The sequence below is a fragment of the Macrobrachium rosenbergii genome, chromosome 16 (genome assembly GCF_040412425.1).
Source record: "Macrobrachium rosenbergii isolate ZJJX-2024 chromosome 16, ASM4041242v1, whole genome shotgun sequence".
Taxonomy (NCBI): domain Eukaryota; kingdom Metazoa; phylum Arthropoda; class Malacostraca; order Decapoda; family Palaemonidae; genus Macrobrachium; species Macrobrachium rosenbergii.
Window position 1 is genome coordinate 29,152,051 of NC_089756.1, and position 27,658 is coordinate 29,179,708.

A 27,658-nucleotide genomic window follows, 5' to 3' on the forward strand; every position below is an offset into this window, starting at 1 on the left:
ACAGGATGGGGGGGGGGGCGGTGTCCAATCAACTAGCCTCTCACGAGGTACATATCAAATCAAATCAAAATGTAGTGTAAGTTCATCAGAACAGATGCGTTTGAAATCTACTCATTGGCATTATTATTAGCATTCCGCCAACCTCTGTTTGAGGAAGCATGTGGCTTCAAAAAGTTATTCAGGGTTCTGCGCAATGAAGGAGACAAAGCTGGGTTAAAAGATAACTCAGCAGGACCATCCCATGAAATATCACTTTGGGAGCAGTTTAACACAACGGTAAATGTACGTGGGAGCAGTTTAACAGAACAGTAACTGTAGGTGGGAGCAGTTTAGCACAACGGTAAATGTACGTGGGAGCAGTTTAACACAATGATAATTGTACGTGGGACCAGTTTAACACAACCGTAATTGTGGGTGGGAGCAGTTTAGCACAACGGTAACTGCACATAGAAGCAGTTTAGCACAACGGTAAATGTACGTGTGAGTAGTTTAACATAATGATAATTGTACGTGGGAGCAGTTTAACACAATGATAATTGGACGTGGGAGCAGTTTAACACAACGATTATTGTAGGTGGGAGCAGTTTAACACAACTGTAACTGTACGTGGGAGCAGTTTAACACAACGAAAATTGTACGTGGGAGCAGTTTAACACAATGATAATTGTACGTGGGAGAAGTTTAACAAAACGATAATTGTACGTGGGAGCAGTTTAACATAACGATAATTGTACATGGGAGCAGTTTAACAAAATGATAATTGTATGTGCGAGCAGTTTAACACAACGATAATTGTACATGGGAGCAGTTTAACACGATAATTGTATGGGGGAGCAGTTTAACACAACGATTATTGTAGGTGGGAGCAGTTTAGCACAACGGTAATTGTATGTGGGAGCAGTTTAGCACAATGGTAAATGTACGTGGGAGCAGTTTATTACAACGATAATTGTATGTGGGAGCAGTTTAACACAACGATTATTTTACGTGGAAGCAGTTTAACACAACGATTATTGTAGGTGGGAGCAGTTTAGCACAACGGTAACTGTATGTGGGCGCAGTTTAGCACAACGGTAAATGTACGTGGGAGCAGTTTAACACAATGATAATTGTATGTGGGAGCAGTTTAGCACAACTGTAACTGTACGTCGGAGCGGTTTAGCACAATGATAATTGTACATGGGAGCAGTTTAGCACAACGGTAACTGTACGTGGGAGCAGTTTAGCACAACCATAACTGTAGATGTGAGCAGTTTAGCACAACAGTAACTGTATGTGGGAACAGTTTAGCACAACGGTAAATGTACGTGGGAGCAGTTTAACACAATGATAATTGTACGTGGGAGAAGTTTAACAAAACGATAATTGTACGTGGGAGCAGTTTAACATAACGATAATTGTACATGGGAGCAGTTTAACAAAATGATAATTGTATGTGCGAGCAGTTTAACACAACGATAATTGTACATGGGAGCAGTTTAACACGATAATTGTATGGGGGAGCAGTTTAACACAACGATTATTGTAGGTGGGAGCAGTTTAGCACAACGGTAATTGTATGTGGGAGCAGTTTAGCACAATGGTAAATGTACGTGGGAGCAGTTTATTACAACGATAATTGTATGTGGGAGCAGTTTAACACAACGATTATTTTACGTGGGAGCAGTTTAACACAACGATTATTGTAGGTGGGAGCAGTTTAGCACAACGGTAACTGTATGTGGGCGCAGTTTAGCACAACGGTAAATGTACGTGGGAGCAGTTTAACACAATGATAATTGTACGTGGGAGCAGTTTAGCACAACTGTAACTGTACGTCGGAGCGGTTTAGCACAATGATAATTGTACATGGGAGCAGTTTAGCACAACGGTAACTGTACGTGGGAGCAGTTTAGCACAACCATAACTGTAAATGTGAGCAGTTTAGCACAACAGTAACTGTATGTGGGAACAGTTTAGCACAACGGTAAATGTACGTGGGAGCAGTTTAGCACAACGGGAACTGTGCGTGGGAGCAGTTTAGCACAATGATAATTGTACGTGGGAGCAGTTTAAAAAATTGTACGTGGGAGCAGTTTAACACAATGATAATTGTACATGGGAGCAGTTTAACACAATGATAATTGTACATGGGAGCAGTTTAGCACAATGGTAGCTGTACGTGGGAGCAGTTTAGCACAACGGTAAATGTACATGGGAGCAGTTTAACACAAAGGTAATACATTAGATACTCACTGCTTTTCTAACAAAATTCCTTCAGAAATCACACGGTATGTTTGCTTTTACTATTATTATTATTATTACTATTATTATTATATTTTTATTATTATTATTGTTGATGATTTATTTTTGGCTCCCTGGCAGCGCGGTGTCCCAAAATATTACATTATTCCATGGTAGACTAACACTTTAGTAGGAGTCCGGAGAGACCATCTTTATATACAGGACAGAATATTATCATTTTAATGAGCTTTTTTTCTATTCTCGTGAATCCTAAACAGATTATCTGCTTAGCGATCTGATAACTTGATCCCGCTATTGATGTACGATAATTTTTCGCGGTCAGTGGTCGTTTTTCGCGGGAAATGGAGCGATTTTTATGATTCGATTCAATTTTTCTAAAAGTCCAGGTGCTTGTCTTTCATATGCTACATTGTTGGTGCTCTAAAATGAATTAATTTTTTTTTGTAAATTAGTCACTGTGGAAAGGCATGTGAAGTTTTTATGACCCAACCACTTCAAATATTGGAGCTTGTTGAAGCAGTCGTCTACCATGAATACGCCAGAAATATGGTAGAGAAATAAGGTAAAGATTAATAGGAAGGCAGATTTGAGCCTTAATGATGGGCAAAGAGCTTACATGGGCACCTATGTATGATGGTCTAACTTCGTACCCAGTTCGACTGAAGTCCTTTAACTGTGTAGTGGTAGCTGTGAGGACAAGTTAAGTATGACAGTAGTGGCCCCATAAAAAATGAAATAATTTTTCCTTAACTTCAATAACTGCAGTAGATTAGTAGCCGTAGCTCTCATCATGGGAAGAAAACTACTGATTTTTTAGAACAAAAGAAAACTTAATAACAGCAATTATAGCTAATATAACACTAATTGTAGTAGCTCTATGCATACGAAGTGAATTATTGCAGTCCAGAAAAACGAGAGACCTTGATTACAATAAGAATATTAGTAGCAGCAGTGGTAGTAGCTCTGTTTATATGGTGCTTTATCCAGTTATTTCTGGATATGGATGAGGTGGCAGGGGGAGATAGCTGGAACTGAATATTTGGCGAGTTACCAAGGTGGTCTTTCTGAACCTGTTGCTGGCCCGAACTCCTCCTTCGCCGTTTGTATTCGTCTGAAGTTTCTTTGTAGTTTTAGTTTTCTCTCATGAATCCATATTCTACCAGTATTATTATTTCCCAAAGTTCTGGAAAAATAAATATTTTACTTTTTTTCCTAGAGTCACTACTGCTGTTTCTATACCACTAGTACCATAATTAAGTCTTAGGGACAAAATCAGAGTATCTGAGGTTTTCCCCTAAACTTGTCTTCCTCGAGTTTTCGTATGTCATCGTCTGTCTGTCACGCACAACTTGTAATCACAGCTCTTACGTGGTAGAAGAGATTTCAATCAGTGTTAGTCCTTTAGCATATTATCAAGCAAAGATGTGCAAGGAAGATCAACCATCCAACTGTCTATCAGTCTGTCTGTCAGTCTGTCTGTCATTATGTCTGTCACACTTCAATTGTTATCACTGTCTCTACATGGCTGAAGGGATTCCGATAAATCTTGGTATAAAGGAACACAGTCCTGAAGGGGGACTGCTCATATGTCCGTCTGTCAATACGTCTGCCATACTTACTTCATCAGAGCAATCCTTACGACCAGGTTGAAGGTTTCAAACTTGGTATACGCGTAGAACATCAGGAGATTGTCTTTGTCTGTTCGTCTGTTTGGGAGTCATCGTGTATATCACATCTACTTTTGTCATCATTACTGCTCCCGCGTGGTTGAAGGGATTCCAGGCAATCTTGGCAGAAATGTTGGCCACAATGAAGAGGTGTGCAAGAGCGAGAAACCATCCGCCTGTCTGCCTGTAACTCTATCAGTGGTTCTCTGAGGATTACATGATCATCGTAACTACAAGTGAATAGTTGGAGGGGTTTCCCTCACAACTGCCCTTGAGCTTAAGCGAATCCTTGGATAACAGCCACACATCCCCAATCGTCCACTTTGCATATCGTAGATCAGCACTGCTGTCGCGCAGACAATTGTGTTTACTGCCATCGACCTCCATGAACATGATGCGAGAGATTCAAGTGATGATGTGAATACTGCAAACTTTTTAGTTTTCTGAAAAGAAAACTATTGAATTTTTGTGCCCGCTTTGCCTGTCCGTCCGCACGTTTTCTGTCCGCCCTCAGATCTTAAAAACTACTGAGGCTAGAGGGCTGCAAATTGGTATGTTGATCATCTACCCTCCAATCATCAAACATACCAAACTGCAGCCCTCTTGCCTTAGTAGTTTTTATTTGATTTAAGGTTAAAGTTAGCCATAATCGTGCTTCTGGCAACGATATAGATATCCCACCACCCGGCCGTGGTTGAGGTTTCATGGGCCGCGGCTCATACAGTATTATACCGAGACCACCGAAAGATAGATCTAATTTCGGTGGCCTCGGTTACACAGAAAACTCGATTGCGCCGAAGTGTTTCTTCGGCGCATTTTTTACTTGTTTTTTGCAGACGCCACTTTTACGCCTATTTTCTGCATACTTAGTAGCAATTTAAACCTAAATGATAGCTTCGTTTCTCTTTTCTCTTATTTACTTCCATAAAATATGTTTGAATTTCCAGTTTCATAAAAAGAGATGTCTTTACCCATTCAAGAGAATGCCTCCCAACTTCTACCAGGGAATAATGTAATATTTAGGGGCACTGAATGTACAAAGACATTTCTTCTCCAGTCATGGGTAAAATAACACTAAAATAAATGCCAGCTAAATGTGCTCCTTGCAATGAACCACTGCACATTACACGTGTTGGAAAGTGGCCAAAAACAATGGAGAACGCTTGCATAAATGGCCCCCTCGCTGAGATCCAGGAATGCACACGAGGCCTGATGCTCGTCAAATGCCACCTGGATCAAAAGGCCTGACTCTGATAATGGATGAATTAGTAAAACAAGAAACATTCCGTCGCAGAACCCGACGAGCCAGAAATAATTTTCAAATACTTCATTCAAAATTGGATTAGGTTATGAGTTACCGAGCACAAATGTAAATATTACTTATGATTTAGAAAATAAAGCAGTAAAAATAATCAACACTCCGAGGTTGTAACTGCATAGAACTTTGCTGAAACGAAAAGTAAATTAAAAATATACAGAAAAGAACAAATGATATGGAAATAAATATAATAAATAATTGAAGATAAAGAATGAATATGTTATGAATAAAATCTTAATATTCTCAACCGTTCGATTAAAAATCGTTGGTCGCATTCACAAGTTTAGATACAGTATTGCAGATATCAAGGAGTGTTCAAAAATAATATTTCTTTTCTCAAGCCTAAATACGCCGTCGAGACATAATTTCAGGCGGAACGAAAAGTGTCGATACCTGTTACGGCTCACATAGCAAATTTAGGAACAGAAAATTGCATTAGAGTGTCGCTGTTGCCGACAATAACAATTGAGAAATCTCGGATCCAATAGCTGAAGCGACTGTTCCCTCTGGACGTCAGACTTCTGAAGTGAGGAAGTTTTGGACGCTATATTAATTTTGATATTTCTTTCATTTGCTCTCTCTAGTTTTCCGACTCTAATCACAAGTTTATTTTTACAGACGCTTTGCTATTTGTTTTGGTTTTCATTTTAAGCACAGAATTTATTCATTAATCTGTTATTTGCATCTGCTGTTGTGTTCACTGTCCATTTTTTTTGCAAACTCTTTGCTGTATGATTTAGTTTTCCTTTTAAGCACAGAATTTATTCATTAATTTCATAACTGCATCTGCTGTTGTATTCACTGTCCATTTTTTTTTACAAACTCTTTGCTGTTTGATTTAGTTTTCCTTTTAAGCACAGAATTTATTCATTAATCTCTTAATTGCATCTGCAGAATTTATTAATGAGTCTCTTATTTACATCTGCTGTTGTATTCACTGTCCACTACTTTTACAAACTCTTTGCTGTTGATTTAGTTTTCCTTTTAAGCACAGAACTTATTCATTAATCTGTTATTTGCATCTGCTGTTGTATTCACTGTCCATTTTTTTACAAACTCTTTGCTATTTGTTTTAGTTTTCCTTTTAAACACAGAATTTATTCATTAATCTCTTATTTGCATCTGCTGTTGTATTCACCGTCCATTTCTAGTGCCAAAGGTCTCCGTTAACTGAAGGTAACAGTGTATTTATGTTGGCTCATGTAGGCTGGGGTCTGAAATTACCACAAGAAAGTTTAGCCGTTTTCCTCTCTTGAAACAGGTTGTCCTTCCCCGGCGATTTTTCATCTCTAGATTTCTTTGTATATATGTTACCCTTTCTAATGTGAAAAGGGTTCTCATGACTTAAATTCAAACGATATTTAACAGCTTCATTTGCATTTCCCGTCCTAAAAGGATTTTTGAACTTCAAGAGGGTTTTTTGATGGATAACTATCTATCGGTAAGTATTTATGCATAACAAGCTATTCGTCAACTGAGTTTACTTCACCAGGTTTGGTTGTCCCGTAAACCCGGTAAAAGAAATTCAGGATGATAATTCCTCTCATTAAATATTCAGAAACATTTGAAGAGTCCTTCGCTTTTCGCTCTTTACTTGGGTCATTATGACAGTGTCATTTACTAAAAGAAACAGCAAATTATTTTCGTGATCCTAAAGAGACAAGTGATAAAACTCCAGAGTTCTGCTGTCAATGATAAATGACGTGTTGTATTTGACCAATTTCTTCTTCTTCTTCTTCTTCTTCATTATTATTATTATTATTATTATTATTATTATTATTATTCAGAAGATGAACCCTACTCATATGGAACAAGCCCACCAAAGGGACCATTGACTTGAAATTCAATCTTCCAAAGAATATAGTGTTCACATTAGAAAGAAGTAAGTGGAGGTAGCCTAAATGGTAATACAAAAGGAAGAGATCCCACTCATTAACAAAGAAAAAATATATAATAAATTAACAAATAGATGAAAATGTAATGATATCAAAATGCAAGGAGAATAGTATTACGGTGGTAATGCATTGCAACTTCGCTTGAACTTTTGAAGTTCCAATTGCACTACATCCTCTGGGAGGCTGTTCCACAGTCCAACGGTGTGAGGAACAAAGGACCTCTGGAACTGAGAAGTCGACAGCAAGACACATTTACTGCATATTGGTGCTACTGCTGTTCGGCGAATCTGGTCGCTCTCGGCAAGAGCAAACCAACCGGATAACTCAGGGATGTGTTATTGAAATGTGGCTCCATATAACCGTAGACTTTCACGAAGCCTGAAGCGTTCAACATTCTGTTAAGAATAAATAACTTGCTGGTGTTAAAGTGAAGAAAATGATATACGAACTTGTCAAATGACGTACGAGGTTCCATTTCCTTAAAAGAGTCTTTTCTCTATGACTTTTGAGATTTCCTTCTTAAATTCAGAGAATGTTCGGACTCAAGGAACATAAACAATTTCACCACACACGTCCATTTCATAGCAGCATTCTCTCTCTCTCTCTCTCTCTCTCTCTCTCTCTCGGTGCAGTGACAACACACAAGCTTACATGTGAAAGGGTCCAATGTCGGTCATGGTCGGAGGAAGGAAATTGTGCCTCCGTTTTCCTAAACTGAATTCTATACCAGGTGGTCAAGTGACGTGTGTTCTCAGCTGTGGATTAGCAAGAGAGAGAGAGAGAGAGAGAGAGAGAGAGAGAGAGAGAGAGAGAGAGAGAATATATATGTATATATATACATATATATATATATATGTGTGTGTGTGTATGTGTGTGTGTATTATTCAGTCTAATCAGAAAGCATCCGGCCTATAAGTCTTGAAATGAAAGAAATTTACTTCTGGTAGTCAGGTTTTATTCTGCAGGAAACATTTTCAATCATTTATTTTATTGGTATGAGCGCCTTTAATACATTCGTCTTCATCTCATCTGTAGTGAGGTGAAGGTCACGCTACCAGCCTTTTAGTTGTCTGACAAGAAAACTATTGTGGCGGCTTTGTCTGTCCGTCCGCACTTTTTTCTGTCCGCTCTTTTTCAGCCTGCCCTCAGATCTTAAAAACCACTGAGGCTAGAAGGCTGCAAATTGGTATGTTGATCATCCACACTCCAATCATCAAACATACCAAATTACAGCCCTCTAGCCTCAGTAGTTCTTATTTTATTTAAGGTTAAAGTCAGCCATACTTGTGCATCTGGCAACGATATACGACAGGCCACAACCTGGCCGTGGTTAAAGTTTCATGGGCCGCGGCTCATACAGCATTTTTTCCACTTCCAAGCTAATGCTCTTCACGAGGACGTCCTTAAAGATAAAAATCAGTGATATTCGGCGAGACCCAGCGAGACCTTAGAAGAAATAGCAGCGGGAGGCAGATAATTGGGATCTTCACAGCGATGGACGATAATGACCTAATCCACTCGGCTCACTTCATCCCGATGCTTCGGCCACCATCAAGGTCACACTAAACGGCGGACCACGTAGGGGGGTAGCGCCGTCAGTGCACCTCATGCGGTGCACTGTAGGCATTACTTAATTGAGGTTCTTTGCAGCGTGCCTTCCAAGGCCCCTAGCTGCAACCCCTTTCGTTCCTTTTACTGTACCTCCGTTCATATTCTCTTTCGTCCATCTTACTGTCCACCCTCTCCTAACAATTGATTCATAGTGGAACTGCTTTGAGGTTTTCCTCTTGTTACACCTTTCAGATCTTTTTACTGTCAATTTCCGTTTCAGCGCTGAATGACCTCATGGGTCCCAGCGCTTGGCCTTTGGCCTAAATTCTATATTCAGATCACACAAGTGCGACAGGCACCCTGTTATCCTGACGTGTTCCATGACACTTTCGGCTGCTTTCTAAACTGAAACACCGGCACCCCCTTTCCAAATAATTTTGAAGTATGATTCAATCAATGGACAGACCGCTGGAATACGTGAGTCGAGGCCTAAGGATTTTGAAGGGATATAAAACCGGTGTACCTTAAATAACCTTATTACATTTTCAGACCTAAGCTCTCGATGAAACCATCTCCGCAGTCTAAGGGAATTCATCACAAAATTATAATTAGACACTGCCATACTTAAAAAGTGGAACTAACTAACTTTGAGGACGCTAAAAATGACTCGAAAGTAATACTTTAAGCTGAATTATTTGTCTTTTCTTCTTTATTTTATTCATTTTTTTTTTTGGTTGCTGTTGCATGACTTCTCACTTGGGAGGTTATTTATGTCTACTTTTGTTACTTTCTTTCCGTCCTATAATAAATCACTTTTCGAGCCTAGGCATATTAATTCCTCGTCAAGCCCCTTGCCTCCTGAAACATCAATCTCTGAGAGTGGCAATGCTGAGGCTCTCTCGAAATGCGAAGGAGCACTGGGCCTACAGAAACGAAACCCAAACGGTATCCCGTATAAACCTAAACGTTAAACACTTTTCCTTGAATTGCAAGGAAGAACAGGCAATGCCAGCTATGGGTTCTTAGCTTAACAGAACTGCTGTGATAAAAATGACGAACGTGGAAATCTGTCAGACAAACTGAAATCCCCTAAGTACCCAAAGGTCTATCAGCAGCTGAATCCCAAGTTATTTCCAACGAGATAGGTTTACACATTAGTCAATGAATCAGTCAAGACAGAATACATTCGTGCTTTCTTTGAAGAATTTCACAAAGTTGAAAGAAAATGCTGAAATAACGACCTGAATGTAAGCAAGGGTAAAATGGAGGCTGGCGAGAGGTTCACAGAACGAAGCATAGGGTACCCAGATTTTCATATTATGCAGAATGGTGTATATGTGACAGAAAGACGTCGACTAGGGATTAAGCTCATAAGAAGAAGAAGAAGAGGACGTGTATTTGTGACCTAAAAGCGCGGGTGCTTAGCAAAGAGAGCGTAGCAACGTTAGGCCAGTGAGAATATTCACACTGATTTACAATTCAGAGTTCCTTTGCGCTCTCCTCAAACTGATCTTCCCTAAATTCGGTGGAAAAGAGAAATGCGAGTTTTTCAGAATTATTTACATAAGATTTTCCATAAGTTTCCACTTGAAAGGGCGACGAAAAGACTGGATATGCCTCCAAAAAAAAAAAAAAAAAAAAATATCAGAAAGACTTAGTTTGGAGGAAACAGCCATAATTTCATCACGTGCGTTTGCTAAACGTAACTGAATCTTAAAGTTCTTGTAACAGAGCCGGAAAAGAAATTATCGAAGAACTTTCGGAGAACTTTCGAAAGTACGGTGCATCGCCACGAGAATATTTTTGAGGGTAGAAGTAATCTGAAAAAATACACATCATTTGCTTTTACAATCTCCACCAGTAATGAAGAATTAATTTCAAGCTTCACTAACCACGCTGGAAAGAAGACCGTTTAACTGTATGTTTGCTTAAATCTACCTTCACGTTTACCTCCGTATGACAGCTCATATGATGTCTTAAAAAGTTATTAATGGGCTCCAATTATTTTTCAGAGATGGATTTTGGGTCTAACAAAAGTTTATTTGTTTTGGAACGAGACCCGGACGCATTTTCCCGAGATGTAACCGAGTACCGAACCTTTCCCTGAAAAATGCTGGACGCCATATCTTAAATCTAATCAAGAATTTTCTTGAAAATAATCTCATTATGTTTCCCACACCCAAAATGCTTTCGAGGTACTCATCTACCTTAACCTAACCTAACCTAACCTAGGGGCATGGCAAAAAACCGGGGGCTGGTGCAACACTAGCATGCATCTCAGGAATCTGCGACCCGGATCCCCATGTAGGTTCAAGAGTTTTGTTTTCTTTCTGTTGTTCCAAACTGAATTTAAAACATCTTGCCTTCGCCCCGTATATTATTAGATCTCCCTACCAGATGTAATAATGACCTTCGCCATTAAAATGTGACTTTGATTTTTCAGTACGTAATCATTCTTTCAGACACTGAGAGAAATCGACTATCGACTCCCCTCCTGAATAATGAATTATATGCGATTACTGAAGTTGGCACTGGTGGAGGCATGGCCTCTTTTATTAGTATGTTCTAATAGCTTTATTTCACGTTCGCAATCACTCCTTGTAAATCGGCGTTTGAAAAAGTAAAACGCAGCACTGCGTTCTAGATTCGACGGTATATTTTCAGAAATGACCTCTTCTTCATGAAGTCAATTTCGTTGCAAATGGGCTCTGAACGGACGTTTTTACAGCCTTGGTTTTAAACGATCTTCCAGTGATATATCAGGCGTCGACAACTTGAAACTCTCATAACGTCTTGAAATAATCGGATTTCGGTGTTCAGCCCTCAAATTTTCCGTCCCAGTCTTTTTCACGTCTTTTTTTTTTTTTTTTTAGACCCGTTCTAGATAAGAAACCTATCCTGTCAGCCTGCAGCTTCATTCAGACAACTGTACTGTACTATGCTCTCTCTCTCTCTCTCTCTCTCTCTCTCTCTCTCAAATTTTCCGTCCCAATATTTTTCATGTCTTTTTTAGACCCGTCCTAGATGAGTAACCGATCCTGTCAGCCTGTAGCTTCATTCAGATAACTGTACTGTACTGTCTGTCTGTCTCTCTCTCTCTCTCTCTCTCTCTCTCTCTCTCTCTCTCTCTCTCTCTCTCTCTCTCTCTCTCTCTCCTTTCCATAGGAATTTTCTAGTGAGGGTGAATTATGCGAGACCGGGGTATCCAAATAAAGATTTTCTCTCTCTTCAAAACCTCATCAACTTATCTCCCAAAAGTCCTTTCAACCTAAAAATTTCAATTCTTCTGTATACTCGTTCCCAACAGCAGCTTTACATCTCACTGGTAAGGTCTAAGTTTAAAACAGCACACCATTTTGTTGAGAGAAAACAAAGCCTTTGGTTAAGGACCACTGGAACTGTTGGATAGAGACGTAAGTGAAAACTGATATTTAAGGATTGCTGCCTTAACATTTTAGACGTTTCTTGCTTTGGCCTTCCTCGAAAAGAAGGGATGAGGCCAACTGGGCTCCTCTCTGGGTACATTTCTGCCCTGTCGAAGGCCAGCTTTGCTCATCTTTTCTATGGGTACTAATCTACAGCCAGATTCTTCGGATCTTTCCTAGACAGTGACCCCCAACAAAGTTCGGGGGTCGTTATCGAGGACTGATATTTCTTTGGGGTCATTATCTGCATGATATTTACAGTTTTGTTTATGCTTTTGCGGTAATCCCAACGGGCTTGAACAAAACATGCCGCAAAGGTGGATACATACCGGGTTAAAACCCTTGGGGGTCACTATCTAGGAAAGAGCCGATTCTTCCTACCGAAACACGCTGTTAGGCTCGACATCTTCAAGAAAGGTGTCACGCAACCAAACCTAAAATGTTACACTGAAGTTTATTGTAAACGTTTATGCTGACTGTAATGTTTTGAGCTGAAATCATCACTGCAGAGATTCCAACAAAGGCTGCAAATTGCTACGTTGATCATCCACCCTCCAATCATCAAACATACCAAATTGCAGCCCTCTAGCCTCAGTAGTTTTTATTTGATTTAAGGTTAAAGTTAGCCATAAACTTGCATCTGGCAGCGATATAGGACAGGCCCGTGGTTAAAGATTCACGAGTCGCGGCTCATACAGCATTTCATACAGAGACCACCGAAAGATAGATCTATTGTCGGAGGCCTTGATTATACACCGTACAGAAAACTCGACTGCGCTGAAGAAACTTCAGCGCATTTTTTACTTATTTGTACCGAGACGTACTGTGCATCAGCGAATGGAAATCTAAAAAATTCTCTCCCCACGGCCTTTAACTGATTACAAAAAAGGTGTATTTGACTGCGTCCACCGACCAATACTATGTTAGGTCTTACGTCACTGTGAGCGAAACAGATGCACAGTTAATGCTAATCCGGGTCCCCCCACCCCAAAAAAAAAAAAAAAACACACACATTTTGCATGTATAGTTTAAGCATGCTGACAAATGACAATTGTTCAACTGACGTCTATCGGTATGTAAATTAAGCTCTGGGCACCAGGTTCCAATGTGTGTGGGAGAATCGCACATTAGCGAGGCCATGCACAACAAAACAGTGTCATTTTTCAAAATTCCAGTTTCAATGAACAACTTTCGTGGAGATTAACAAACGTGTTCCAAATCAATCGCTTTCAATGATTTTACACATTATAACGAACTCATCCTTACCAGCGGTACAGGTATCTTAAAACAAATTCGACGTGTTTTATCCAAAAGGGTAAATTACCAGTAATAAATTAACAGAATCTCTAAAGCTTGGCAATAAAATATCAAGTCGGAATGTAGAGATTTAAAAAATACTTTATGGTGCAAAACAAAATTTTACTCCATAAAGGTGCAAGGGACCGGCCTGAGGTATGAGAGATGGCTTCCTATTGTTATTGAATTGAGCTGAGATGAAATTAATTGAATTTAGAAGTTAGGCTAAAGGCCAAGCACTGGGACCTATGAGGTCATTCAGCGCTCAAACGGAAATTGAGAGTAGAAAGGTCTGAAAGGTGTAACAGGAGGAAAACCTCAAAGCAGTTGCACTATGAAACAACTGTTAGGAGGGGCTGGAAAGTAAGATGGGAGAGAATATGAAAGGAGGTACAGTAAAAGGAACTAAAAGGGGTTGCAGCTAGGGGCCATGAAAAGCACGCTGCAAAGAATCTGAAGTAATGCCTACAGTGCACCGCGTGAGGTGCACTGGCGGCACTAACCCCCTACGGGGGCTTTCTACCGGAAGGCGGTCCAAGGAACATCTATCCCATACACAGAGCTGAAAAATGTCTTAAGCTTGATAAGCAAAGAATAAACAAAACTGCAATTTCTCATGAATAATTTATCCAGACTTATTAAGATGTTAATGTGTTTTCCTGGACTTCCAGGAAGGATGGTCTTTCCTGAACTCGCCGACGTTTCTGCTCTCTAGCAAGCTCCATTCCACACTCAGCTACCAGCCTGCCTTAATTTGATATTGAACTGCATATAGAATCTAGGCCAAAGGCCAACCACTGGGACCAATGAAGTCATTCAGCTTGGAAACGGAAACTGACAGTAAAAGTCTGAAGGTGTAACAGGAGGAAAACCTCGCAGCTGCCCTATGAATCAACTGTCAGGAGAGGGTTACGGAAAGTAAGATGGAAGAAAAAGAATGTGAAAGGAGGTACAGTAACTGGAACGAAAGGGGGGATGTAGCTAGGGGCCGAAGGTACGCTGCAAAGAACCTTAAGTAATGCCTTCAATGCACCGCATGAGGTGCACTGCCGGCACCAAACCCCTACGGGGAGATGGAAAAATAACCTGAAAAACAGGGCACACTTCCAGGAGTCACCATTCCTCGAATAAAACCGAACTTCGCTTCAAAACACCAGCAGCGAAGATGATCGATTAATTATTTGGGGCGGCGCTGGGCCGCCTCAGCAACCGAGAATTAAGACCATACTCGCTAATAGGATTTCTCACAGAAGGCGGTCTGCTAAGCTACGAACACATGGGACAGTCAACGAGACTAAAACAAAGGAACAAAAAAAAAGGTAGATAAATGGGAACAGGAAGACACAAATCGGATTAGCGAAGGATGAAACAGAGTTACTGTAGTAACAGGACTGATGAATTGGGGAGTGGACTAGCGTTTTGCAGGAGTATGCGAAAGAAAAGCTGTACAAAAAATTCGTTGTAACTAATTACTAATTCGATTTCATTTTCACACACACACACGCACACATTATATATATATATATATATATATATATATATATATATATATATATATATATATATATATACTTATGTGTGTGTGTGTAGAATCTACTATCACTTTTACCCATTTATATATATATATATATATATATATATATATATATATATATATATATATATATATATATACAGTATATATATATGTGTATATATATATATATATATATATATATATATATATATATATATATATGTTGTATATATAATTATAAGACTGAAATTGGTAGAAAGCTGTGGTGAGTGTTTGTGGTACAATCTTTTTTTGAGAAGCGTCAATCTGCCTGGCTGCTTTTGGCGAATATGAAATGGCAGTTATGTTAGGTGGTACGAATCCAAACAGGTTTGCAGGAGGAGGTTGGTTGTCTCTCCTACTCTCCCGCCCCCCTACCTACCTACCCCGCCCAATCCCGGGGCGGACAACCGGTTTGAAGGAGGTGGGTGGTTGTGTCAAGTATCCCCTACTGTCACGCGGGGGAGGACGAACAAGATCAGATCCTCTCGGATTTTATTTTTATAAACACTTCATCTCACGCTGATGAAACTAAAAGGAATGATCTCAGTCTCAGATCGTTAGAGAATTTTATTCCATTGAACTGAACTGAATATTTAATTTAGGCTATAGGCCAAGCACTGGGACCTATGCGGTCATTCAACGCTGAAACTGAAATTGACAGTGAAAGGTTTGAAAGGTGCAACAGGAGGAAAACCTCGCAGTTGTACTATGAATCAATTGTTAGGAGAGGGTGGAAAGTAAGATGGAAGAAAGAGAATATGGACGGAGGTACAGTAAAACAAACGAAAGTGGTTGCAGCTAGGGGCCGAAGGCACGCTGCAAAGAACCTTAAGTAATGCCTACAGTGCACCGCACGAGGTGCACTGACGGCACTAACCCCCTGGCTTGATCTTCTGATGTTCCAGTCTTCAGAATTTGGCGGATCAAGTAATTTGTTGGGCTTGCAATGGGACTGCAAGGATGGTCTACAATTTTGTATGAAATCGAGGCAAATACAGAGCAATAGCATTCAATTAATTCGGAATATGATCCTCTTGGTACCTACTGACACTCACTGAACAGAGCTGTTTTCCGTATCACAACTGGAGAGCGATTGCATTGAGACTCAATGAGCCAGGGAATTGGTCCCTTCAACGAAGCCAAGTAATTCTTTTGAGGAGACAAGAACAGACAGACGGTTAGGTAACAACAGACACAGAGCATAAGAAACGAGAAATGAGAAGCATGGCGGCATCCGCCATAGTATTTACAATTACTGCATGTGTTCTGCCATTTCCCCTTGACAAGGCCCCATTATAACATTTATCGAGCTGCTAACAAGAATTCGTGCTTCCTTCGCTGTCTGCCCCGAAAGGAAAAATCTCGCCTAATTCCTTTCTCAAGTCACTGAGTTTTACGTAACAGCTTCTTTTCTCTTACTCTGTAACAGAACAGAGTTGAATCATGCAGCCAGTGTGTTTCAATTATTTCCTGCTGCAAAATAACGGCGCAAGAAATACGCGATGTGTAAGACACCGATATGCGAATTTCTGCTCTACAACACTGGAATTTTCGTGATGTTGTGTGAACTGATGTGGAAAGTGCATTATTTCGACTAGATTACATGTCAGAGAGCATTCCTTGGGTGTTGAATTGAGTCCCGAGTCACAATGTATTATAATTATAATCATACATCCCTCTCTCTCTCTCTCTCTCTCTCTGTAAAATTGAATGCTTGTTTAATACCTTTAATGTCTTCGTTGATTATATATTGTGTATCCTTAACAGCTCCCGAATGCTGCATATGATTGCAACATGTTCCGTGTTTCCTCTCTCCTTCCGTCTCGGTTGGTTGGGCCAAGCCCTGACAAAGAATTTAATTCTTCTGGTTTATATTTACTTCAATACTTTATTCCATTAACTAGAGCAGCGTGTCTCATAACTGCCAGTTCGTGAGGAACTTCCTGACACCTGTTCTTATTACCTTCGAAAAAAAAAAAAAAAACCCTCACCGCTTTTTGTGCATCTTAATCACTGGCGGCTCTCTTCCATGACCAAATAGCATCCTCTTTACATTCTGATTCCTGGAATCGGTAAAATATCAAGTTACGGTCTACAGTTAAGTCACTTCGACTTATTTTAATGTTCTACTTATTTCATTTTAATTCTTTCCAGACAAAATTTTAGGTAAAACGTCTGCCTTTAATCCAAAGAACTTCTGTATGAACTAGATAAGCAGGTAATCCCTTTCAGCTGGCCTCTGGTGTATATGGCAACACGAACTTCTATGTGAACAAGATAAGCAGGCAATCCGTTTCAGCTGGCCTCTGACATCATCTGGTGTATATGGCAACACGAGTCCACAGGTGTGACGGTGTCACCTAAGAACCATCGTCGCATATATAAGTTACTGTCGTGACGACAAAACACAGAGGGCAGAACAAAACAAAACAGCACAAGAGGACCTGACAAAAGCAGATGGTGCCTCTAACATCATTCTGACTGCCACCCTTTCAAATCAAGAGTCAGCACAGGACAGTCAATATCAGAAAACAGCAAAATTTGGGCACCTTTCCGCTAAAAGATCTTTGCTTTATACTCATCTCATTCCTTACTTTATTGAGCGTTATCCGTGACGTTTGGGATGACTTCCATACGATGATTATCTTACTTGAACTTCCAATGTAGTTTTTGTTTCTTCAAATACTAAACTTGATAATCCATTAATATCGAATGCCTCCTACCTTGGGAGTACCTTATAACCAAGGGGGTAATAAATATTCCTTCCACGAACCCATGCCTTTTTGGGTTGGAACCAAGATGACAGTGACGCACTGTACTTGGCCTTCCAGTGAGATGCAGGCTAATTTTGACCATGTTGTACATATTCCTGTTGAATTCAGTCTGATGAACTTGGAAAATCTAAGTCAAAATATCACCACGACAGCTGCGTAATAAGTGTGTGAACACGCACATACACATATATATATTTTATATATATGTAGTATGTTCATGTTTACACACTACTATATATATATATATATATATATATATATATATATATATATATATATATATATATATATATATATGTATAAGCGTGTGTGTGCAAAATATCATAAGAAAAAATGAAATGGAAGATTTGGTTTTAAATGTCTTAGTCTATCAAGATATTTTCCAAAGGACAGGTAAGTGTTGGAAGAAATTTACATCACGCTTGTGCTAGGATGAAAGAACACTGCATACGACCTACAATCAGTTAAAGAGCGCTGACACCTGCGAGGAGGCGGAGCTTTTGTTTTCAGGGAGAAGGAATGCTCACCTTGGGAACGCTACTCTTCAATCTTGCTTTCCCAAACACCTGATCTGGATGACTTCTTATTTGGACCAGGCTTAGCAGCGCTCTAAAAAATCTTCACGTTTAACAAGTATATACATTCCCATCCCGGCAAGGATTCGAACCTATACCTTCTTGGGTTGAAATCAGGAAGACCGTGGCTTACTTTCCTCGCCCATCAAGAGAAATATAAGCTCTGTCTTCTTGGCCTAAGGCACGGTCTCCTAGACCAGTGGTTCTCAACAGGGGGTGGGGGGGGGTGAAAATTTCAGAGTTTCAGGGTGGGGGATTGCACTACAGATTGGCAGGGCTCAAACTGGCTCTGGACCAGACCAGAAACGCAGTGCATTTGGTCTGTACTACTGAGAGGTCACGGCTGGGCTTTCTCTCCTGCTAGTCTTGTGAGTTTGTGTTGGTACTTTGTTGCAGATTATTTAGAATGTGCACCTTTTGAGGCAGACAGTTTTGGAACGGGGGGTGTGAATGACATTCTGACATATGGTTTGACTGATTGATTTATAGATTTTAGGCATACATGCCAAGCGCTGGGGCAACTAAGGCCATTCAGCGCTGAAACGGAAATTGACAGTAAAAGTTTGAAAGTTGTAACATGAGGAAAACCTCGCAACAGCGCTATGAATCAATTGTTAGGAGAGGGTGGACAGTAAGATGGAAGAAAGAGAATATTAACAGAGGTACAGTAAAAAGAATGAAAGCAGTTACAGCCAGGGGCCGAAGAGACGCTGCAAAGACCCTCATGCCTACATTGCACCGTATGAGGTGCACTGACAGCACTTCCTCCCTACGGGGCTGACATATGGTGAAAGGGTGCATGGGCCAAAAAGGGGTAAATTCGAAACCTGGACAGCGTAGAAACACTTGTCACATAGAATTCCATTTCGTTGTGAAGTTATTTCCAAGCTAAGTAAATACGACATTAATGGGCTACTTGTCCTTAATGCCTGAATATACATTACATATTACATATTTTTTCATCGAACGAGGTAGCTCCCCAGAAAAGAAAAAACAACGATCATTCTGTCACTTCATACACCTTCATCCTTACATTCGCATACATATACATATATACATATATTAATATATCTGATTAAAATCCCATATATATATATATATATAATATATATATATATATATATATATATATATATATATATATATATATATATCAATTTTAATTTCAACTATTACTTGAGACACTTAATGCATATTTCTGGGAAAATTAAATGTCAAACCTACATTTTACATTAATATATTATCACAACATTTCATCTAATTTAGAAATTTGAAAAAAAAGGGGGTGGGGCCAGGGAATCTAAAGCTTATTTATTTGAGTTACTAGCAAACAAACACTGGCAAACAAATGTATGGGTGATAACCTACCTAAGTGGGTCCTTTTACAAGACACAACGAGGCTGACGTCTTTGAATGATAGAACTTTTTACCCACGACAAAAATAAAAGGAAATTTGTCGACTCTCAAGGGACACAAAGGATTGTTAACAAAAAATGTTGGAATCATATTTTGTCAGAAAGAGTGGAAACTCCGCTGGTTACACAGAGAAGGGGTGTGGATTCCTTTTGTATTGTGCATTTGGTTTCAAAATACCCCATTCATGAGATTTAAGAAGCTGTTCCTCTCCAAGAGACGGGACGATGATGAATCCAGGAAATGTTTTATACACAACTTTATCTCTTGCAGTTCTGAACTTTTTTTCTAGTGGTTTATCAAGCGTTTTAAATATGAATGAATCGACTTATTTGCAAAAATGTCCTTCGTCATTGCATTTCTGTAAAGTGTCCCTTTTTGAGTTTGCAATATGCATTGTCTTTTCATTTAACAATCTTTGTTGCTGTGATGATAGCCAAACATACGTGTCAATCCAATTCATCGCAAAAGCACGGTAATCAAATGCTTAACCTGGATGTGGTATGTCTTGGAAGAAGTGCGCTCGCCGCCTCATCCTCCTAAGGGTGGCTAATTATCATATAGCTTTCTTTTTTTAACGCACTATACTTTTTATAAAGATATAATGCTGCCAAACCAATAATACTTGTTTAAGACTATACGATTTAGTGGGCATGTTACCCAGCATCTCAGTTTATCTCGTCTCTCCTTAAGTCTTGCTGGCTCAGATATTGTTTCACGTTTTAAAAGTATTCGGGACGACATGGCTCAAAGTATACCGTAGTCTCCTAAAATGATGTTTAGTTCTGCTTATTTTGGAGCTTACTTAAGAGTGCACGTGCCTGCATCAGTCTCATTCTTTTTGATTTGTCTCATTTATACTTTCGCAAAAGATTCTATTTCCTACTCAACTTTGGCAAATCAAAAATAAAAATTCCAACCTGTCTCAATCGTAATCAAAGTATTGGGTTTCCCTGGGAACAATTGAACGAACGAGTTATTATGCTGACATCCAGGAAACTGAAAGAATGCTTCAGCTTGCTCTATAATTGTGGAATGGAATGGAATATAGAGTTTAGGCCAGAGGCCAAGCACTGGGACCTAAGAGTTCATCCAGTGCTGGAATGCAAATTGAGAGTAGGTAAGTTTGAAAGGTGTAACGGGGGGAAAATCTCGCAGCTGTACTAGAAACAATTGTTAGGAGATGGTGGACAGCAAGATGGAAGCAAGAGAATATGATTGGAGGTACAGTAAAAGGAATGAAAGGGGTTGCAGCTAGGGGCCGAAGGGACGTTGCAAAGAACCTTTAGTAATGCCTACAGCGCACTCCGTGAAGTGCACTAACCCCCTACGTGGGATTTATAATTGTGACAGATATGAGGAATTTCAGTTTGGCTTATGAACGTGACATCTTCCGTGAAGCATATTTACGGTGACAATAATTCATAATTCTTGAGTATCTAATGATACAAGAGCGAAAAAGGCTACATGTTAAAAGGAGACATCTTCGACATCAATAATTCATTACCAAACGCAATTAGATGTCCTCGGTAAACAATGATCATGCAAAAAGCCGATTCCATGGTATTCTCAATTCCAAACGGAACTTTCCAAAAAGGTTTAGTAATCTGACGACTCTCAGGAATGATTTATCAGTTGCAAACATCAGTTATTACCACCTCAGGTCAACAATCAACCATGATGAAAACTTCAACAGTTCAAGCGAATGTGCAATGCATTGCTACCCTAATACTATTCCCCTTCCATTTCATTACATTCTTATCTATTTGTTAATTTATTAGTTTCTTTTTTAATACGTGAGTGGGAGCTCTTCTTTCTTTATTTCCCTTTATCTCCTCTTACTTCTTCCTAATGATTTTCAAGCCAATGGCCCCTTTGGTGGGATTGTTCCATATGAATAGGTTTCATCTTCTGAATAATCATAATAATTTGTCATGTAGGTCTCATCCGGTTACCACCTTACTCGTTTACTACTCGTCACACTTACCAGATTTGCAAGAAGTGATTCATTTCCTCCATCAAAGAATAAGGTTATGTCTTCACATACATATGCCTGTTAGTCTGCCGGGACATGACAAGGGTGGATGAAATTAGGCAGGTATTCCTTTCCAAGGGATGAATTGTTTCACAGCTGACGATGCGTTGCCATGGAAACCACCTCGACTTAGACCAGATTTTTACCAGAAGTTCATCGCCTTCAGAGATAACCTAGTGAATACATCTGGCAAGATCCATCCGATATCGTTGACCTGCTATCAAACGATCGCCGCGAACGCATGCACAAATAAAGGCACACAAAGAGGCATGCGCGAAGAGAAATATTCTTTTACATATTTTGAAGAGGAACGTAATAACGGCAAGTAATTTAAAATCAATTTCAAAACTGAGCGCCAAAATCATGGCGTTGGATTTGTAGTGAATAAAAGAACGAGGCACAGAATGAGTACTGACATTAAAGCAACTGTATACCATTCAACTGTGTAATCACAGGGAATTTTCATGACCAGTACAATTCACATGGAAGCCTAATATGCAACCAGGTGGGCGGGGGGGATGATGTACCACTCTAAGTAAACTGATGAAAATAACGAACTACACATTTCCCAGACCACCAGATTATTTTCACATGCAATGAAACTCCTGCAGAAAAGGCTTTAGTTTTCTCCACATCGTGGCGACAGAGGTATTTTTTCTTTTTATGTACATATCAGAAGGCAGGTTTTTCAAACTCAAAAAAGTCACAATCTTGAAGGGGGTAATGAGGAGCATAACACCAGGTACCAAAAGACCTCGTCAGCCTGGTGTAAAGGAAGTCTGGTCACATCAGGGTCAAATGCCTTCACCAGTAACACTCCAAGGCACGCCAAGCACTATTAATATGTTCGTCGTATCGTCGTCTCGGTCAGTCTCGTTCTGAAACAATGGGTCAGGTCAGTACTTGGAAGGTAACCAGCAACGTGTGTGCCAGCTGACGTTGGCACAAAAGACCAACAGAGCGTGTGAGCGAACACACTGCTGTCATGCGAGGCTGAATGAATTCTGCGTAAAGTCATAGTCAGTAAGTTTGGGAGCCGCGCTCCTAGTCGGTAACTAAACTAAGTCTCCAATGCTAATGAGTGATCTGCTTTGTGCTTAGAAATATATGAACTTAAATATAATGCACACCACGCAATGACACAGATGTAGGTGACTTCAGTGTATTTTCCTTTTTTGGGCCGTCTGTTTTTTTATCGACAAAATACTCTTTTATCTCTGAGAGAGAGAGAGAGAGAGAGAGAGAGAGAGAGAGAGAGAGAGAGAGAGAGAGAGAGATTCATAGTGCATTTTTCTCTTAGAAGACGGTAAATGAAGCTGCTACAGAATAACTTCATGAGACACTTGATATGACGGAAAAGGCAAGGAGAGAGAGAGAGAGAGAGAGAGAGAGAGAGAGAGAGAGAGAGAGAGAGAGAGAGAGAGAGAGATTCATAGTGCATTTCTCTCTTCAGAGATGGTAAATGAAGCTGCTACAGAATAACTCATGAGACACTTGATATGACGGAAAAGGCAAGGGGAGAGAGAGAGAGAGAGAGAGAGATTCATAGAGAGATTTCTCCTTTCAGAGATGAGAGAGAGAGATTCATAGTGCATTTTCTTCAGAGATAATCTCAGAATAACCTATGAGACACTTGATATGACAGAAAAGGCAAGGAAGTTTGATTATTTACTGAGACAAAACTCAGAGAGAGAGAGAGAGAGAGAGAGAGAGAGAGAGAGAGGAAATATAAGAGCATCGGAGCCAATGCATTGTAAGACGTAATTCGGAAGGTTTTGGGAGTGTATCCAAAGCAATATTCAAGGAAGAAAGGAATGGTGTAAAGGGGACAACAAAAGAGATTGAAAACATCTGGCCAGAATTAGAGAGAATTGCAACTGTGGAAAAATTTCTCAGACACGTCAATAATACAATGCATAAGTTAAAGTATACCTTAGTTTAACCAGACCACTGAGCTGATCAACAGCTCTCCTAGGGCTGGCCCGAAGGATTAGATTTATTTCACGTGGCTAAGAACCAATTGGTTACCCAGCAACGGGACCTACAGCTCATTGTGGAATCTGAACCACATTATAACGAGAAATGAATTTCTATCACCAGAAATAAATTCCTCTAATTCTTCATTGGCCGGTCGAAGAATCGTACAACGCATAAAGAGTGATCAGTCCAGTCTACGAGAGAGAAGAGTTCACGAGAAAACACATAACTACACAAAATGTTCCTCATCGGGCATCAAAATCTTCTACCACACATACACTGAGCCATTATCCCCTTCTGGCATTTATTCTCGCACTACTGGCTACCGAGGCCCTTCCTTTCCAACACCTCTATCACCCAATTTATCTAACCCTTTCTGTCTTTTTCCATTGACTCTAACAAAATGAAATAATACACTCTTTTCACCAACAGTATTGAATAACAGACTCTGTTCACTATGCTGTCTTTTCTTTCCAGTCGAACGAACCATCTCAAATCACCTTGGTCCACCCTTATATCTACGGCAACCTTTCCACCACTTAGTTTTCTGTAAAAGAAAACCATTGAGATGGCTATTTGTCTGTCCGTCCGCACTTTATTCTGTCCGCCCTCAGATCTTAAAAACTACTGAGGCTAGAGGCTGCAAATTGTTATGTTGATCATCCACCCTCCAATCATCAAACATACCAAGTTGTAGCCCTCTAGCTTCAGCAGTTTTGATTTTGTTTAAGGTTAAAGTTAGCCATGATCATGCGTCTGGTACCGATATAGGTTCAAACAACACAGGCCACTACTGGGCCGTTGCTGAGTTTCATACAGCATTATACGCAGTCCAGAAAACTCGACTACACCGAGGAAACTTCAGAGCACATTTTACTTGTTCCTACTTATCCTCAAATTTCTCATCCGATCAGATCTTCTGCACTGCATGTGCCAAACAAACAGTTCATTTTAACAGCCTCAACCTTCTTTCTTCCAATCACAATCATCTCCATACTTCACTTCTATATACGAGAGTTGGCTTAAGTATCTCTTGTGTAATAAACCACCGTGGCTTCCACAAAAAAAAATTGAGTCTCTTTTGCAATCTCTGGCAAACACTCCTTCCCTCACCGGTTGTGTGACTCACTTTCTCCCTTCCTACCATCATCCATTATATTCATATATATATATATATATATATATATATATATATATATATATATATATATATATATATATATATATATATATATATATATATATATATAATATTCATATATTCATTCTCAATTGCTTGAATCATAAAAATGTATATATAAATAAATATATATATGTATATATATAATATATATACAGTATATATATACTCGCATACATAACATATATAAATATATATAAATGTATATTATATACTGCATATATAAACCGCAAAAAACAGGTAGATGGACTTGACAGTAAGTATTATTTTAACAGCAGAAGAACAAAAGATCCCAGTAATGTAAGATTAGTACCATAATCTCTGCAGACACAAGAAGCATCAAGGGCAATACCTAGTTTGTCTCCTCGTAGCATTAGATGATATATGTTCCAGTCTATGAAAATGAAAGGATATAGTCAACGTTAACATAAACCACTGTATAATATTCAACTGCAATATACTCCCGCCATTATGTCCAGGGTTAACTTGCAGAGTCAACCAGCTAGACCAATCCTTGCATCAGGCATTAATAGAAGTTGGCACTCTTTGGATTTCACTGTACATCCTAGATCAGTGGTTCTCAACAAAAGGGGAATTTCAGAGTTTCAAAGGGGAATTGTGACTACAGATTGGCAGGCTCAAATTTGGAAAGGGGGTTGTGAACGACATTCTGACATTTGGTGAAAGGGTGCATGGGCCAAAAATAGGCTGAGAAGCACTGCGTTAGATAATGTACCTTACCCCTCCTTCGAGCGTATCTTTTCACCACTCGAAAGAGAGGCAGACTCCAACATTTCTTACAATCACAAAGCCTGATTTAGGAACAGGTCCGTGGAAGACAATTTTAGAAACACAGAAAGGAAAAGACATGGGTTCACCAACACAATAGTCACTGAACAAACCTGAATTAAGTTCATTAAGAGGATTTAAATTTAAGAGAGGAGACTGATTTTAAGGTCATACGTCGAATCTTGCCAGATACATTAGAAACGCTAAGAACAGTACCATAACGAAAGTCACACGCATTTCTTAAAAAAAAACAAAAATATGAGTATGACAGTGTATGAAATTACCACTCCATTCAGCAACATGAAATGGCGGTATCTGAAACGTTGTAGGTGATGACTACAGATATCTTCAAGAAGATTAATAAAATATAATAACAGCCGAATGGCCCTGGCCGTCGTGGGCACACAAACTGAACTACAACATTTGTAAGAGATGAAAAAAAAGGGCTAGTGTTCAGAAAAGAAAAATAATAAATACATAAAAACAAAATTGCAAGCGTTCGCTGGTAAAATTCTCAAGAAGTCTAGGATGTTGTCACATATTTGAACTTTTCTTGTTCTCGAAAAGACGTGAAAAATGTAATAATGGCTATAATGACATTCTCATGTTCCTGTCAAAACAAACCTCGCTACTAAAACGTTCACGTGAAATCCCCCGCATGATTTGAAAGTCATTATCAGGCGAAATATATTCCGTCTGATCCTCAGACTTGGGAACACCAGCAACCTACAAATCCAAAGGCTCTTAAACAGTGCAGCGAGAAGATCAATGTTACGGGAAACATGGGGAAACGAGACTTCTGTATCTTGTGACATTATTTGTTTGTGTGCGAGTTCTTTCTTTCCTTTATCTTACACTTTACGAAACTTTGAGAATTATATGAGTGTACCGTTGTTTCTCCAACACATATTTTAATTGTTATTTATTTTTATTATTATTATTATTATTATTATTATTATTATTATTATTACAGAATACTCATAGTAGCGAGTCTAAAATGGAGAAAAAATACACAGTTATGTATATGTACATAACTGTGGATTTGTTTTTCAATTATTATTATTATTGTTATTATTATTATAATTATAATTGTTATTTATTATTATTATTATTATTATTATTATTATTATTATTATTATTATTATTATTATTATTATTATTATTATTATTATTATTATTATTACAGAATACTCATAGTATGAGTCTAAAATGGAGAAAAAAATACACAGTTATGTATATGTACAAACTGTGGATTTGTTCTTCCATTATTATTATTATTATTATAATGTTATTTATTATTATTATTATTATTATTATTATTATTATTATTATTATTAAAGAATACTCATAGTAGCGAGTCTAAAATGGAGAAAAAATACACAATTATGTACATGTACATAACTGTGGATTTGTTTTTCCATTATTATTATTATTATTATTATTATTATTATTATAGAATACTCATAGCATCGAGTCTAAAATGGAGAAAAAAATACACGTTCATGTATATGTACATAACTGTGGATTTGTTTTTCCATTATTATTATTATTATTATTATTATTATTATTATTATTATTAAAGAATACTCATAGTAGCGAGTCTAAAATGGAGAAAAAAATACACAGTTATGTATATGTACATAACTGTGGATTTGTTTTTCCATTATCATTATTATTATTATTATTATTATTCTTATTATTATTATTATGGACGCCTTACCAAATCCCTCTGAATGTCAGTCGCTGTTGGACACAACTTTGTTCTGGTGATCACGACCTGCAGTAGATCTATAATCGCATTTTGTCCTTTCGCACATCAACAGTCGGTTCTTTTGGTGCTGTTCGTTTCTTAATTATTTGTGCTATAGAGCTTCTTCGATATCGTTAGCGAACCATACCGCTGTTGATGAGTGTATACCTAATTCATCATTGCCATAATTATTATAACAAACAGGAGTATT

General features: G+C 38.8%; 1 protein-coding gene across 6 annotated transcripts in view; it reads right to left on the bottom strand.

Annotated features, from left to right (window-relative positions):
- LOC136847251 (monocarboxylate transporter 12-like) overlaps window positions 1-27,658 on the bottom strand; it is a 578,535-nt gene that overhangs the window by 67,219 nt on the left and 483,658 nt on the right. The gene's annotated exons all lie outside the window — the stretch shown is intronic.